This window comes from Hibiscus syriacus, unplaced genomic scaffold (assembly GCF_006381635.1).
Source record: "Hibiscus syriacus cultivar Baekdansim isolate YM2019G1 unplaced genomic scaffold, ASM638163v2 tig00111582_pilon, whole genome shotgun sequence".
NCBI classification, from domain to species: domain Eukaryota; kingdom Viridiplantae; phylum Streptophyta; class Magnoliopsida; order Malvales; family Malvaceae; genus Hibiscus; species Hibiscus syriacus.
This window is the reverse complement of record NW_024063126.1, coordinates 1,821,772-1,835,628: the sequence shown is the minus strand read 5'-3', so window position 1 is coordinate 1,835,628 and position 13,857 is coordinate 1,821,772.

The window sequence follows — 13,857 nt, the reverse complement described above, 5'->3', positions numbered from 1 at the left end:
TATGGATTTCAAGTTTATTGTTATGTATTTCAAGTTTGTTCTATAATGCTACAGGCTAAAATTTTAAATTTGGTTAATAAAAGAGCAGAAAATAACATTTGAAAAAATCAGTTTTAATTAGCGGCGTTTCTATAAAAAAGTCACTAAATATATAGTCAATACCGGCATTTGTCATACAAAAAGCCACTAAAGTTCAAAATCTGTTGCGGCGTTTATAAAGAAAATAACACTATATAAGTGGCGTTTTACATTCACAAACATGTAAACTAGGAATTACGAAACACCAAAACATAAATTTAATCAGAACATGTAATTTAATGGTTATTAATGACCACGTTTTATTTAAGTCAAGTAAACTAGGAAATACGAAACACCAAATCATAAATTCAAGGTCACATTAATCCAATTAAATCATTGTTTTAATCATACCAGTTAATACCATAAAACCAAAGTAAAACAAAAGAATTTAGTCGTGTCAGCTAAGAAAAGATAGTCATGTTCTACTCCAACCAAGTCAACCATGGGATACAAATCTATAAATTACAAGTTACATACCAAAATTAATAAAGATAATTAAGGTTTTAATTATTCCAATCCATACCATAAAAACCAAAGTCAATATGGAATTTAATCGTTCTATGCAAGCAAAGAAAGGAAGCCATGCTTACTACAAGCTGATTTACCAAATTTAAAAGCATTCAATCACTAGTCATGTATTTTAGAATAAAATCAATTTAATTAAGCCTAAATTAAGGACCTAATCGAAGTCATTCTAAATTGGAAGAATCTAGTTCATAGTTTACCCAAAGAAACAAAAATATGTAATATAACTAAGAACTAAACCCTAATTTCACTTCTTCCATTTTCATCTTGGCAGCCTCCACTCTCTCAAATTTTTCTGGGATCTCTAGCCGCAACCGAAAAACCAACACGAAAGTTGACCAATGACCACAACAAAATGACATCATCCGTTGTCACCAACCACTGTCGACGATGATCAAAGATCCTCAAAATTCAATCTTTAGATCATTTCTAAGCTTGAATGCAAATCCGAGGTTAGTTTTCAAAGAAATCACACAAATAAATGCAAATCTACAAATAAAAGATTTTGAATTTTACCTTCATCAAGCTTAGAAATCCTCCATCGAACGCTGGTTTACTCCAAGTTTAGATGTTTTGGTATTCCTTTCTCCATATTAACGAAAAAACTCTTTTCTTCTCATATATTCACAATCGTATGTTTGCTGTTTGTTCTCTAGAATTTTTGTGTCCCTTATCTTGGGGTTGTGAGGGGTTTAAATAGGGTTATATGAGAGAAGAATCTGGTATAAACCAAACACCGGATTTCTAGGGATTTAGAGGAGGTTGAGTTGTAGTGGCACTTGATTTCATGGGATAGGGTGGTTGCTTTCTAGTTATTTTCTTGGAGATGTGATAGTGGAAGAGTCCTCTTAGAAGAGGGACTCTACCGAGGGCGGCTAGGGGTAGGAGGAGGTGTTAGGGTTTTTTTGGGGGGAAAACATGGGGCTAGGGTTTTCCTTTGGGTTTTGGGTTGTGAAATGAGTTTGGGTGAGTTTGGATTCGGACCTGTGCATTGGGATTGGAAAAAAGTTGTAATTACACATTGGATCTAAGGAGACTCAACTATAAATAGAGGCCTTCTCCATCTCATTAAGGAGGAGAAAAAAAGAAGCCACCCTAAGGGGCTGTTTGTTTACTACTAAATGAAACCATTCAACGTTGAATGTTGAACCGTTCAGCATTCAACATGTTTGATTCTCACCTCTGAATGAAGACTATGCTGAATGAAACAACAAAACACTGCTGAATGATTCATCATTAAAGTACATTCTGAATCATTAAGTACCCGATATTTTACCATAATACCTATTTTTTCACATGTTGTCTTACTAAACAACCATATCTTATAATATAATAAATCATTATGAAGGTAAAAATGAAAATATTCATAATTCAGATTGTACATTAAGAACCATTATCAAACAACATGTCATATTCAGAGCTAATTCATACATAGCCTTTGAATCATTCAGTCTATTGAATCATTCAGCACTAACTCATTTTATTTTATCAAACAACCCCTAAGTTTTGTAATTTGGAAGATACAAGCAAATAAAAAGAATTTGTGTTCGAAAGTAATTGTTTTTTTTATCGATTTTGGGTTTTTTTCTTTTTTAAACTCTGTCAAATGAGAAGAAACCGATGAACAAGGAAAGAAAGGCTTTTAAATAGTTCTTCATAGATATTTAGCCTTCCTTAAGGTTTATCGATGAAAACTGACCATGAATCGTGAATGAGAAATTTTTTCTCTTTTGATCCAAAACATAAAAGAAAGAATATATTGTGTTGGATTCAGTTAAATGAATTGATCTGTAGCCTTACAAGATCCACACATTTTTACACGGGTAGGAGATAGTTCAAGTTCTCATGTTTGTTTTTTACTTTATTTTTTTAATTTGATTTTCTTAATTCTGAATGTTTTTTTTTTACTTTTTTCCCTTATTTTTATTTTAATTTTGGTTTCCACATTTGTTTCCATGATTTTATTTTCCTAGTTTTTCTTTCTCTTATTCCTTGTTTATTTTATTCCCTAATTTATGTTTTTATTTTTGGATTAAAATTTTAGTTTAATTTAAATTCCCTTTGTTTTTCTAAATTAATTATTTCCTTGAATTTATTTCTTTATATATTTATTTCCTAATTTATGTTTTTATTCTGAATTCTCTTTTTTATTCAATATAAATTTGTTATTATTTTTTATGTTTTTTAACTCCTTGAATTTATTTCTTTATATATTTATTTTGTATGTATAAATTTCTTTTAATTTCAGCCTTTAATTTCTAGATTATTTTATTTTAATCCTAGATTAAAGTTCTTGACTTTAGACTAAACCTTGGGTTTTTTTACTTCAACCCTCATCTAGATTAATTACGGTGTATTTTAAAGAAGTTCTCATATGTTCTATGTGCTCCTTATTAATTAATTGAGTATAATAAAATTTGCTAAAATCTATTTTAGGATTAATATTAGTGCTTTGACTTTACATTGAGTGCAATTAGGTCCTTAACCAATAATGTACTCTTGACTTCTATAAAGCCCTAAATTTTAGAATTAGTTCTTTTTAATCCCTGCATTAGATTAATTAGAAGAGTAATTTAAAATGGTCTCTGCTTTTGTTTGGGGCACTATTTTAGTTATTTGAATAATAAATTGTAAAACATATCAAGGTTAATATTAGAGCCACAATTCTAGGTTAGGTTTTAGTCCCTTAAAATAGGATTAATAATTTATTTGATTGATTTCATTGCATTGATTTTAAAATAAATAAGGCAATATTAGTTTATTATGAATTTACGATATAACTTTTGCTTTTGCTCGGGGGCCCTTTTTAATTCATATAATGATTTCAAAATTGAGGCAATATATATTTATTAGGGATTGATGATACAATCTCCACTTATGCTTAAGGAGGACTATTATTAGTTTCTAGTAAATCGGTAACATTTTCAAAAATCACATCATGGTGGATCATTAATTAAATAAAAACTCGAACTTGTAAATTTTGGCATTATAGATGTGCTAACTCTTATCCAAATGTAATCGACTCCTGAACCCATTTTCTCTTTTCGTAGACCAAAACTCTCTTATTTTAGTAAAACTAAATATTTTATTAAAATAACTATATTTTTAGGGGTTTTTATCGAAAAATCACCCTAAAATCTTAATATTCATGTTATAACACCCATTCCCTAATATTTACTGATCTAACATGCTTTCTAATAGAATTGAGTGAATGCACGTTTCAGGGGCACACTTTCTTGATGTGGAGGGAAGGTGCATTTCAGGGGGAGCACATTCCAGGGTTTTTGCTGATCTAGCGCCACAGTGGGAAAGGCGCGTTGTAGGGGGTGCCTTCACGGAGTTTGAGCACCACTTGGTAAAGCTCGTTTCAGGGGGCACACCTTTCCTCCCGCCCAAAACTCCAGCCACGAAATCGTGCCAGGAACTCCTACCACGAACTCTTGCCCGGAACTCCTGCCTAAACCTCCTCCCCCTCCCCCTCCCCTATATAAACCCTCCCCACCTCCAAATTATTCACACCATCTCCAAATCATTCTCTTATTCTTTCTCTAATATTTCTCAAATATTTATCTTATATTGTTGTAATTTTTATATTATTAGAATGTAAAAATATTTAATTTATTTTCATATATTTATGGTATATATTTTATTTTATTAATTATTTATAATAACATTTTTTTGTTGTTTTCTACAGTTATAATGGAATGTAGGATGCTGTGATTGAATTCAAACCATATCTCCAGTCATTTTGTCGATATGGTAGAAGATTACATTATTTTATTTTTTAAAATAATTTATTATTAGCAATATTTTTAATATTAAATTATGTAATTTTTTAAATATTTATTAATTTAAAATTTTTGAATATTTTTATGGAAATGATCATATATTAGAATTTTTTATTCGGAACACTAATATGAACACAATGCGACGTATCTAGAGATATTTATCTAATGCTAGATTTGGCTATATAGCAAAAATACCTGGAGGCTGTAAACTAGAATCCACCTATATTTATGCACTAATTGAGAGGCACAGACCATAGACACATACCTTCCATCTTTCATGTGGAGAGTGCACCATTACCCTGGAAGATGTTTCAATGCATTTGAGGCTTACAGTAGATGGAAATGTTATTTGTAGTGTGGCAGATGGTGATTGGAATTCATTGTGCATAGAGTATATTGGAGCTTCCCTGATGGTGTTGAACTGTGGTCGAATAGCATATCTGGCTAAAAGCCAATTTTGAAGAGTTGAACGAAAATGCTTCTAAAGATAAGGCAAAAGCATGTGCCCCGAGCATACATATTACGAATAATAGGAGGGATTTTGTTGCTCGAAAAATCTCGCAACCAAGTTCATTGTATGTGGTTGCGTCACCTCACTGATTTTGAATTAGCTGGTATATTCAGTTGGGGCTCCATAGTTTTGGCATTTCTTTTTAGAGGAATATGTCAGGCAACAAAATATAGTAAACTACTATTGGTGGCTGTCTCCTTCTCCAATCATAGGCGTGGTACTGCATGCAATTTTTATGTCTGATCGTGATTGAGCCATATGTATTCCTGCTATTATTAAGGTAACTTCAATACTAAATTTTTCATTTAAATAAATTTTTTAGTAAATATTTAAATATTTTTTATATTAAATAGGTGGTTTGTAACAAGAAAGAATCATCTAGATATTCTTGATGAGCTAGAAGATATTCGATTCCTTATTGATCAAAAAGCTGGGTCAAAGATACGTTTTAAAATTTTAAAATTTTTATTTAATTTTTTTATATAATTAGAATATTATTTTTATAAGAAATATATATATTTGTTTTAGTTTCAATGGATACCGTATGGGAGCGATGAAATAAGGGCTTGCATCCTATCTCACTTGAATGGACAATTAGATGTATGAGTGGCAGTCATGCTATGGTTGAGTGGCATCCGATTGATCGCGTGCTTTATAAATTTTGTTATAAAAATATTTTCCTGGAGCACCTATGAATCTGAACAATATTCATAACATAGATAGATAAGGGAAAAAAGAGGTTAATTGGGTGGTGAGCATAGAGGTTGGATAACGATGTGGGAGAATAAGTGTCAACACATGCCCTCTCAGCAGTTTATAGTTGAAACTGGTTCTTTGGTTACGGACGACTATATAGAGTGGTTCAATGAAAATGAGAAGTCATTCCTACTTTTTTAAGGAAGCACGAGGGGTGAAAGTTCATCATCGTTGAGATAGACGTCCAATGTAATAATCTCATCATCCTCCGACTCGTGGATGAAGAGCAGACGCTTTCAATTCATCCCCAATAGCACCACCAGAATCATAACAACATCCACCATCACCACCGATTATGAGCACCCCAGGTTACATCCCAAGGCCTCCAGTTCAGATACATTGTTTCTAGTTCAGATGCCACCACCGTAGGGATACATATCGAGCCCGCAAGGGTACATACCAAGCCCACAGGGTTATATTCTGAGCCCACTGGGTTACATTCTGAGCCTGCATGGTTTTATGACGCCCCACGGAGGATTTTATATGGCTATGCTTGCTGATCCAACATATGGTTCATATGCTTCTTATTTGGTGGTGCTCATTCTCCACAAAAACTTATACCTCCGTATAGATCATAGACACCAATGTCAGTATTTTCATAATTTTTACAGTTCTCTTTGAGTGGTGGGATAATTAATGATACACCTCTAGGGTCATTATTTTATATAGACCCTTCATGTTCATCCATTCCAAATCAAGAAAATGCCAATGATGATGATGATACTGAAGATGAGGACAACGAAGAGGAAGAGGAAGTTATACAAAGAAATCCTCATCGAAATAGACGACCACCACTCTGTGGAACTCATTCAAGAAAAATACATCATTGATCCATAATAATTGTAATATTTTTATTTAATTTTTTATGTAATGTTTTTAATATTCAAAAAGAAGAAATAATTGTCTTTATATTTGTTAAATGTTCTTAATGATAATTTAAAATTGAAGTAAAGTAAATAAAAATTTGAAGCATTAACTCAAACACTACACAACATTATATTACATTAAATTACATTAGAAGCATTAACTGGAACACACCATTGTCTCAAACACTACACAACATTACAAGCATTACATTAGAAGCATTAACTCCTCAGCAACACTTATTAATCTTCATAGTCAGTTGGCTCGTCAGATGTTAAGTTAAGTTCTTCAATCCTCCATTCTTTCTCTTGTTTCCTTCTCTATGTAAATAGTTTAAGTTCTTGAAGTTCAGCTTCTATATTACGAGATGCATCTCCTGAGTTGAAATTATTTGAAGCGGAATACGTTGCAGTTTGCTTCGGAAGACATTCTTCATATATCCAATCTTGAAGCTTCAAAACGACGTTCATGCAATACCTTTGAAATGAAAATATGTTAATCATATAAAATATATGAAAGAAATAATAGAAGTTAGGGTTAATAAAGGATCTTGCAAATGGCATTTGATATTACATTTTGAACATATAGTAAATAGTTCATCCGAACCATTAGCTCCACATAAATCACAACAATTTTTCAATGACTTGTTGCTTGAGTTGTCCGTCGATTGCTCCATATATTTTTTGATAGATGATGAATGGTAAAAAAGTTGTTTGATTGAATGAAGCAAAGCACAAAGGCATGCTCTTATTTATAGACGAGTTAAAAATAAAATTCAAATGCAAATTGAAATTGAATTTGAAATTCAAATCCATATTCATATTCAAAATAAATTTACGTTAAAATTGACATTAAAATTCAAACTTAAATTACATTTATTATAATCCTACGATTAACAAAATCAACTATCATATTGGTTTCATTTTTTGAAAAATAATAAAAACAACCCTTAGCATTTGCACACCATGTCATATTGTTTTATCCCATCAAACATATTAGGGGTTGATGTTAGTAGTTCCCCGACTGGGAACATCATTTCTTCCTATTTTCAACTGAAGTATGAAGAGGAACTCTAACAAAAAGGGAAAGCGCATCCCACAAGAAGCGCTTTTAAATTTTTCTGAGAATCTTTGCCATGTCATTTTGTCTCATCCATCAAACATATTTAAGGTTGATTTGAATAGTTCCTCGACTGGGAATATCATTTCTGCCAATTATTAATTGAAGCATGCAGAGGAACTCTGACGAAAAGGGAATGAGCATCCCACAAGAAGCGCTTTCAACTTTTTCAGAGAATACCTATCATGTCATACTATCTTATCCCATCAAACATATTAGGGGAAACTAGGAACATCATTTTCTGCTTATTATTAACTGAAACACGCAGAGGAACTCTGACGGAAAGGGAATGCACATCCCATAAAAAGTGCTTTCAACTTTTTAAGAGAAACTCTGTCATGTCATATTGTCTCATCCCATCAAATATCTTAGGGGTTCACGTGAATAGTTTCTCGACTGGGAACATCATTTCTGCCTATTATTAACTAAAACGTAGAAAAATTTGATGAAAAAGGAAGGGGCATCCCACAAGAAGAGCCTTCAACTTTTTAGAGAATCTCTGCCATGTTTGTAACACCCCAATCATTGGGTCAGTGACCAAAATGTAATAATTCAAAACCTAGTGGTTTGATTGGAATAATTTGAAAATTTCAAGGATTTATTGTGGAATTTTATTTAGGACTTGATATCAAAAATTTGATTATAGGAAGGGCAATATGGTCTTTTCACAATAAAGTTTTTTTTATCTTATTTATTAATGGATAAGTATGTGGAATAAGGGATAAAAGTCTGGAACCATTTTGTCTTCTTCCTCGTGCCCATGAGCTTTAATTCAAAGGTAAGTTTATGTAAGTTGTTGGTTCCTTCAATTTTTGAGTTGGTGTTGAAAGCTTGAGTGTTATATAAGCTAAAGAAAAGCTTGTAGGGGATTAAAACTAAAAGATGAGTGAATTAGTGATGAATTTGTAAAATGGGTCTTGAAATGAATTGTTGATATGGTTGAGTTTTTGGACTTCTATTGTTAAATTTGACTTGTCAAGGGCCTAATGAATGAGCTTTAATTCAAAGGTAAGTTTATGTAAGTTGTTGGTTCCTTCAATTTTTGAGTTGGTGTTGAAGCTGAGTGTTATATAAGCTAAAGAAAAGCTTGTAGGGGATTAAACTAAAAGATGAGTGAATTAGTGATGAATTTGTAAAATGGGTCTTGAAATGAATTGTTGATATGGTTGAGTTTTTGGACTTCTATTGTTAAATTTGACTTGTCAAGGGCCTAATGAATGAGTTATAAAGTATAGAACTAATTAAGAACATGATTAAAAATATGGTATGATTTTGTGATGCAAGTATTCTACTGAGATTTTCTATGTTTAGGAGTAGTAAATGGAGAAAAGTTGTTCTTGATATGTAAGGTTGATTTTAAAGGCACTAAAAGAGATTAAAGTAGGGTATTTAGTTAAGTTTTGGTTAAATTTCGATTTGGAGAAGGTAATTCTAGGAATAGGGTATCAATAGAGGAAGAACAATACTGACACTTCAAGGAAAAATCAGTTTGAGTTCCAAGAGTGATACTAGTACCGATTGAGAGAAGTATCGATACTGAGATGGGGGTACTGATACCAAGGGTAAGGTATCGATACCATTATCAAGTTAAAATTCTAGAATGCCGAAATGGTATCGATACTGAAGGGGTTATCAATACTATATAAGGGAAGTATCGGTACTGAAGTTGGAGTACCAATACTATTGAGCCTGAAAGGATAAATTACGTGTTTCTTTCAGCTTAAGTTATTACGATTTGTTATAAGCAATTCGAATTCCAATATTTATTTTTGATTGTTATTGTGTAAACGTTGAACAAAGTAAATTTTCTGACAACTCGAAGTTATAAGTTATCGGCCTAAAGTGTTAAGGATTTCGTATAAGACTTCAGTGAGGAAAAGGCGAGTGCAACTCCTTTAGTTTGTATTAGAATTGAGGGTGGCTTAGAATAAGCCAACCTTAGTGTTTTCGATCGAAAACCTATCAATTTCTTTTATGTTATATTTCTACAATGTTTTATTCAATTTATATTTTTTAAGCTATGTTTGATGATTATGTGTACATGATTATCAAAATGTGATATGTGAACATGTGAATATGAAAATACTCAATGTGAAAGTGCCTATGTGAACAAAATATACTTCGAATAATGAATGACAAATAATTATGTGGTTAAAAGCCCAAGGTATATGTATGAGTATTAGAGGTATAATTGGCATGCCAAGAGTCAAGGCTTTTATGTGGTCTTTAGGGACAAAATTATGTGGTCCTTTGAGACAAAACCTATGTGATCCTTCGGGAAAATTATGTGGCCTTTCGGTGTAAATTATGCGAGCTGTGGTGATAACATTAGTGCACGACCTCAATATACTCAAATACATAGAGTTCTTAATAGTATACATTAGGCCATTAAAAACAAAGTTATATAATTTGAAAAATGAATAAAATAATCTATTATTGTTATGAAAGGAAATGTAAATCCCTTATAAAATGTTTTATGATATGAATAAGAATTTTTGGTTTTAAAGTTTTTATGATTCGTAATTGCCTCACTAAGTCAACGACTGAGCATGTGATTGTTTCACACGTAGGTTTGAAGAAATCGGAGGATTGTGGTTAGGCGAAGAGAACGTACTCTCGCGAAGATCAGATCAAAACAAATTAGATGTTGGTTTCTTGTATATTGTAAACTGTTGGCATTCACTACAAGTTTTGTTTGATATGCTCTGATCTATTTTTGTAAACTCATACTTTTGTATTTATGTAAATTATGAATGTGAGTTTTATTAATTACTTTAAATTAAAGTGTTCCACCTTTTTATTATGAATAAAAGTTTAAATTTTCCTTATTTTTTTTAATAATATATGAATTGAAAAGTCAATGTGACACCTTGGATTCGTATCCAGGTCAAGTGCGGGTTAGGGGTGTTACATTTAATGGTATCAGAGATATGATTTAATTGGTTTTAAGTTCGAAATAAAGTCGTTATTGTTTTACAAAGTGTACATGCCAACTATGAGTTTAATATCTCTGATCTTCTGACACGTTTCAAACCATTGGCTCCCTTAGATCCTAAGATGAATGTTGCTAAGGAGCTTAGAATTCTAGGAGTACCCAAGTTTAAAGAAGAAGCCGAGGAAGGTCCCTTTTCTACTGATATATGTCTTAGTGATCTTAAGATAATGCTGGAGAATCTCCATTGTTCTGAAATGAAGAAGCTGGATAGAGTAGCTTCGTTATTGCGAGGTTAAGCCAAAATATGGTGGTCTAATGTAACGATGAGAGTTGCACGAGACCAGGTGACATGATCTTTCTTATTGGAAGAGTTTAAGAATAAATACATCGGGGATCAATTCATTCATCAGATGAAGTAAGAATTCACGAGTTTAAAGTAAGGGAATTGCACTGTGTATGAGTTTGAGTACGAATTCGACAAGTTGAGTAAATTTGCAGCGGAGTTGGTCCCTACAGAAAAGCACTCATGCGATTGGTTTGTGGAAGGTTTACGCCCTCGATTGAAGAGTTGTTGTTAGCACTAAACCTCTCCTCATTTCAAGAAGTAATGAATCAAGCAAAAGCCCTGGAGCGAGCTCAAAATATGAGATTTGTGGAGTAAAAGACGTAATGGAATAAGAGAACTGGTGCTTCATCTAGTGTATCATAATCAAAGAAAAGTCGAGGTTTGAGTTTTCAACTTCAGACTAGATCAAAATTAGCGGCATCCTCAGGTAGAGGATCAAATCCTAGATGAGCTAGACAGACTCACTCAGTGGAGTCAGGAGTGGATAAGCCAAATCATTGTCAGTACTGTGGGAAATCTCATAGTGACGTGTACAAAATAGTCTCTAGAGTTTGTTTTAAGTGCAGAGAGGCAGGACACGTTCGGGACCGCCCATTGATGACGGGAGAGCCTGCCCAAATATAAAGATCCACTTCTGTACCTTTGAGAGATAGAGGTCAAGGTCAAGAAAAAAATTAGTCTGAGTCGACCGCTCAACCTGAAGTGTCCTCCACCGTTCGAGTATAAAATCTATAGACTAGTGAAGACTGTGATGATCCTGAAACCATTATAAATACTTTTTCATATAGCTGGTAAATCTTTTTAGTTCTGATTGATCTATGATCGAATTATTCTTACATTAGTAGTAACCTGGTGAAAGACATGAGAATTCTGTTAGAATCTATTCGTAGCGAGGTGATTGTGACTAATCCATAAGGACATAGTGCTTGGGTGAGACAAATATGTTGAGGGTGTCCTATATGGATTCAGGGAATTGAATTCCCTGCTAATATAATAGAATTATCCTTTGACGAGTTCGAGGTTATCCTATATATGGATTGGCTCTATCATTATCACGCCAATGTGGATTATCAACTTAAGCGAGTTATGTTGAAAAGTCTCGATGGATTGGAAGTTAGTGTGGTCAATGAGAAAATCAATTCCTTAGATAATGTGATATCAATGATGTCGGCTCGGAAGTTAATACTAGAAGGATGTCAAGCTTATCTTGTCAATTTGATCGATACTAGAGCCAAAGAAAGAAAGTTTAAAGATATTCTGATTGTTCGAGAGTTTCCAGAAGTATTTTCGAAAGAATTAACTGGATTACCTCCAGATAGGGAGGTTGAATTTCAGATTGAAGTGATGACAAGATCAACACCAATTTCAATGGATCCTTATAGGATATCCCCAAAGAAACTGAAAGAGTCAAAGATTTAGTTACAAGTGCTTTTGGATAAAGGATTTATAAGACCCAATGTGTCACCTTGGGGTGCTCTAGTATTATTCGTAAAGAAGAAAGATGGTTCGATGCGTCTTTGTATTGATTATCGATAGCTTAACAAGGTGACCATAAAGAACAAGTATCCTCTCCCAAGAATTGATGATTTATTTGATCAACTCAAAGGAGCTGCGATGTTTTCAAAAATCAATTTATGCTCTGGTTATTACCAGTTGAAGAGACAAGAAGAAGATGTTCCAAAAATTACGTTTAAGACTCGATATGGTTATTACGAATTTGTAGTAATGCCATTCGGGTTAACTAACACGCCTTTTATAGATCTTATGAACCAAGTTTTCCAATCGTACCTTGATCAGTTGGTTGTCATTTGTATTGATGACATTTTAGTGTATTCGAAAACAATGGAGGAGCATGATGTATATCTTTGTGTGATTGTTCAAACATTACAAAACAAGAAGCTTTATGCTAAGTTCTCTAAGTGCAAGTTTTGGCTAACTAAAGTAGCATTCCTTGGTCGTGCGATTTCTACAGAGGGAATTCGGGTGGATCCTTATAAGGTAAAAGTTGTTTTAGAGTGGGAAATTTCGAAGAGTGTGTCAGAAGTTTAGAGTTTCTTATGTCTCGTAGGTTATTATAGAAGGTTTGTCAAGAACTTTTCGATGCTATCTCTGCCTTTGACCAAATTGTTAAGAAAAGATGTGTCTTTTAATTGGACCCTTGATTGTCAAAACATCTTTGAAGTATTGAAGAAATTTTTAACAAAAACTCCGGTGTTAGTGCACTAAAATTGAACAAGGATTTTACGATTTTTAGTGACGCTTCCCATAATGGTTTGGGATGTATATTAATAAAAGGTGGAAAGGCAGTCACCTATGATTCAAGATAACTTAAGCCCCATGAGAAGAACTATCTGACACATGATCTTTAATTGATAGTGGTGGACTTTGTATTTAAGATTTAGCGCCACTATTTATATGGTGAGCATTGCTACATTTACACCTATCAAAAAAGTTTAAAGTATTTGTTGACTCAAAAGGAGCTTAATTTGAGAAAAAGGAGATGAATTGAGTTACTCAAGGACTATGATGCAATTATAGATTATTATCCTGAGAAATCCAATGTAGTAGCTGATGCTCTTAGTCGGAAGACATTTGCAGCTTTGCGTAGGTTAGATTCCTGAATCGTGGTAAAGGACAATGGTTCACTGATGGCTGAGTTAGCATTAAAACCGTTATTGTTAGAACAGATTCAGGATTTTAAAAAGAATGATGATAAGTGTTTAGCCTGGTTTGAGCAAATAGAAAAAGGTGAAATCAAGGATTTTGAAGTAAAATCAATGGGTGTTTATTCTTCAAAAAATGAGTTTGTGTTCCCAATATTGATGAGTGGAAAGAAGATACACTTTATGAAGCACATTGTAATCCAATAACTATGCACCCAGAAGGAAACAAGATGTATCAAGATTTGAAAGGGAATTTTTGCTGGCCAGGCATG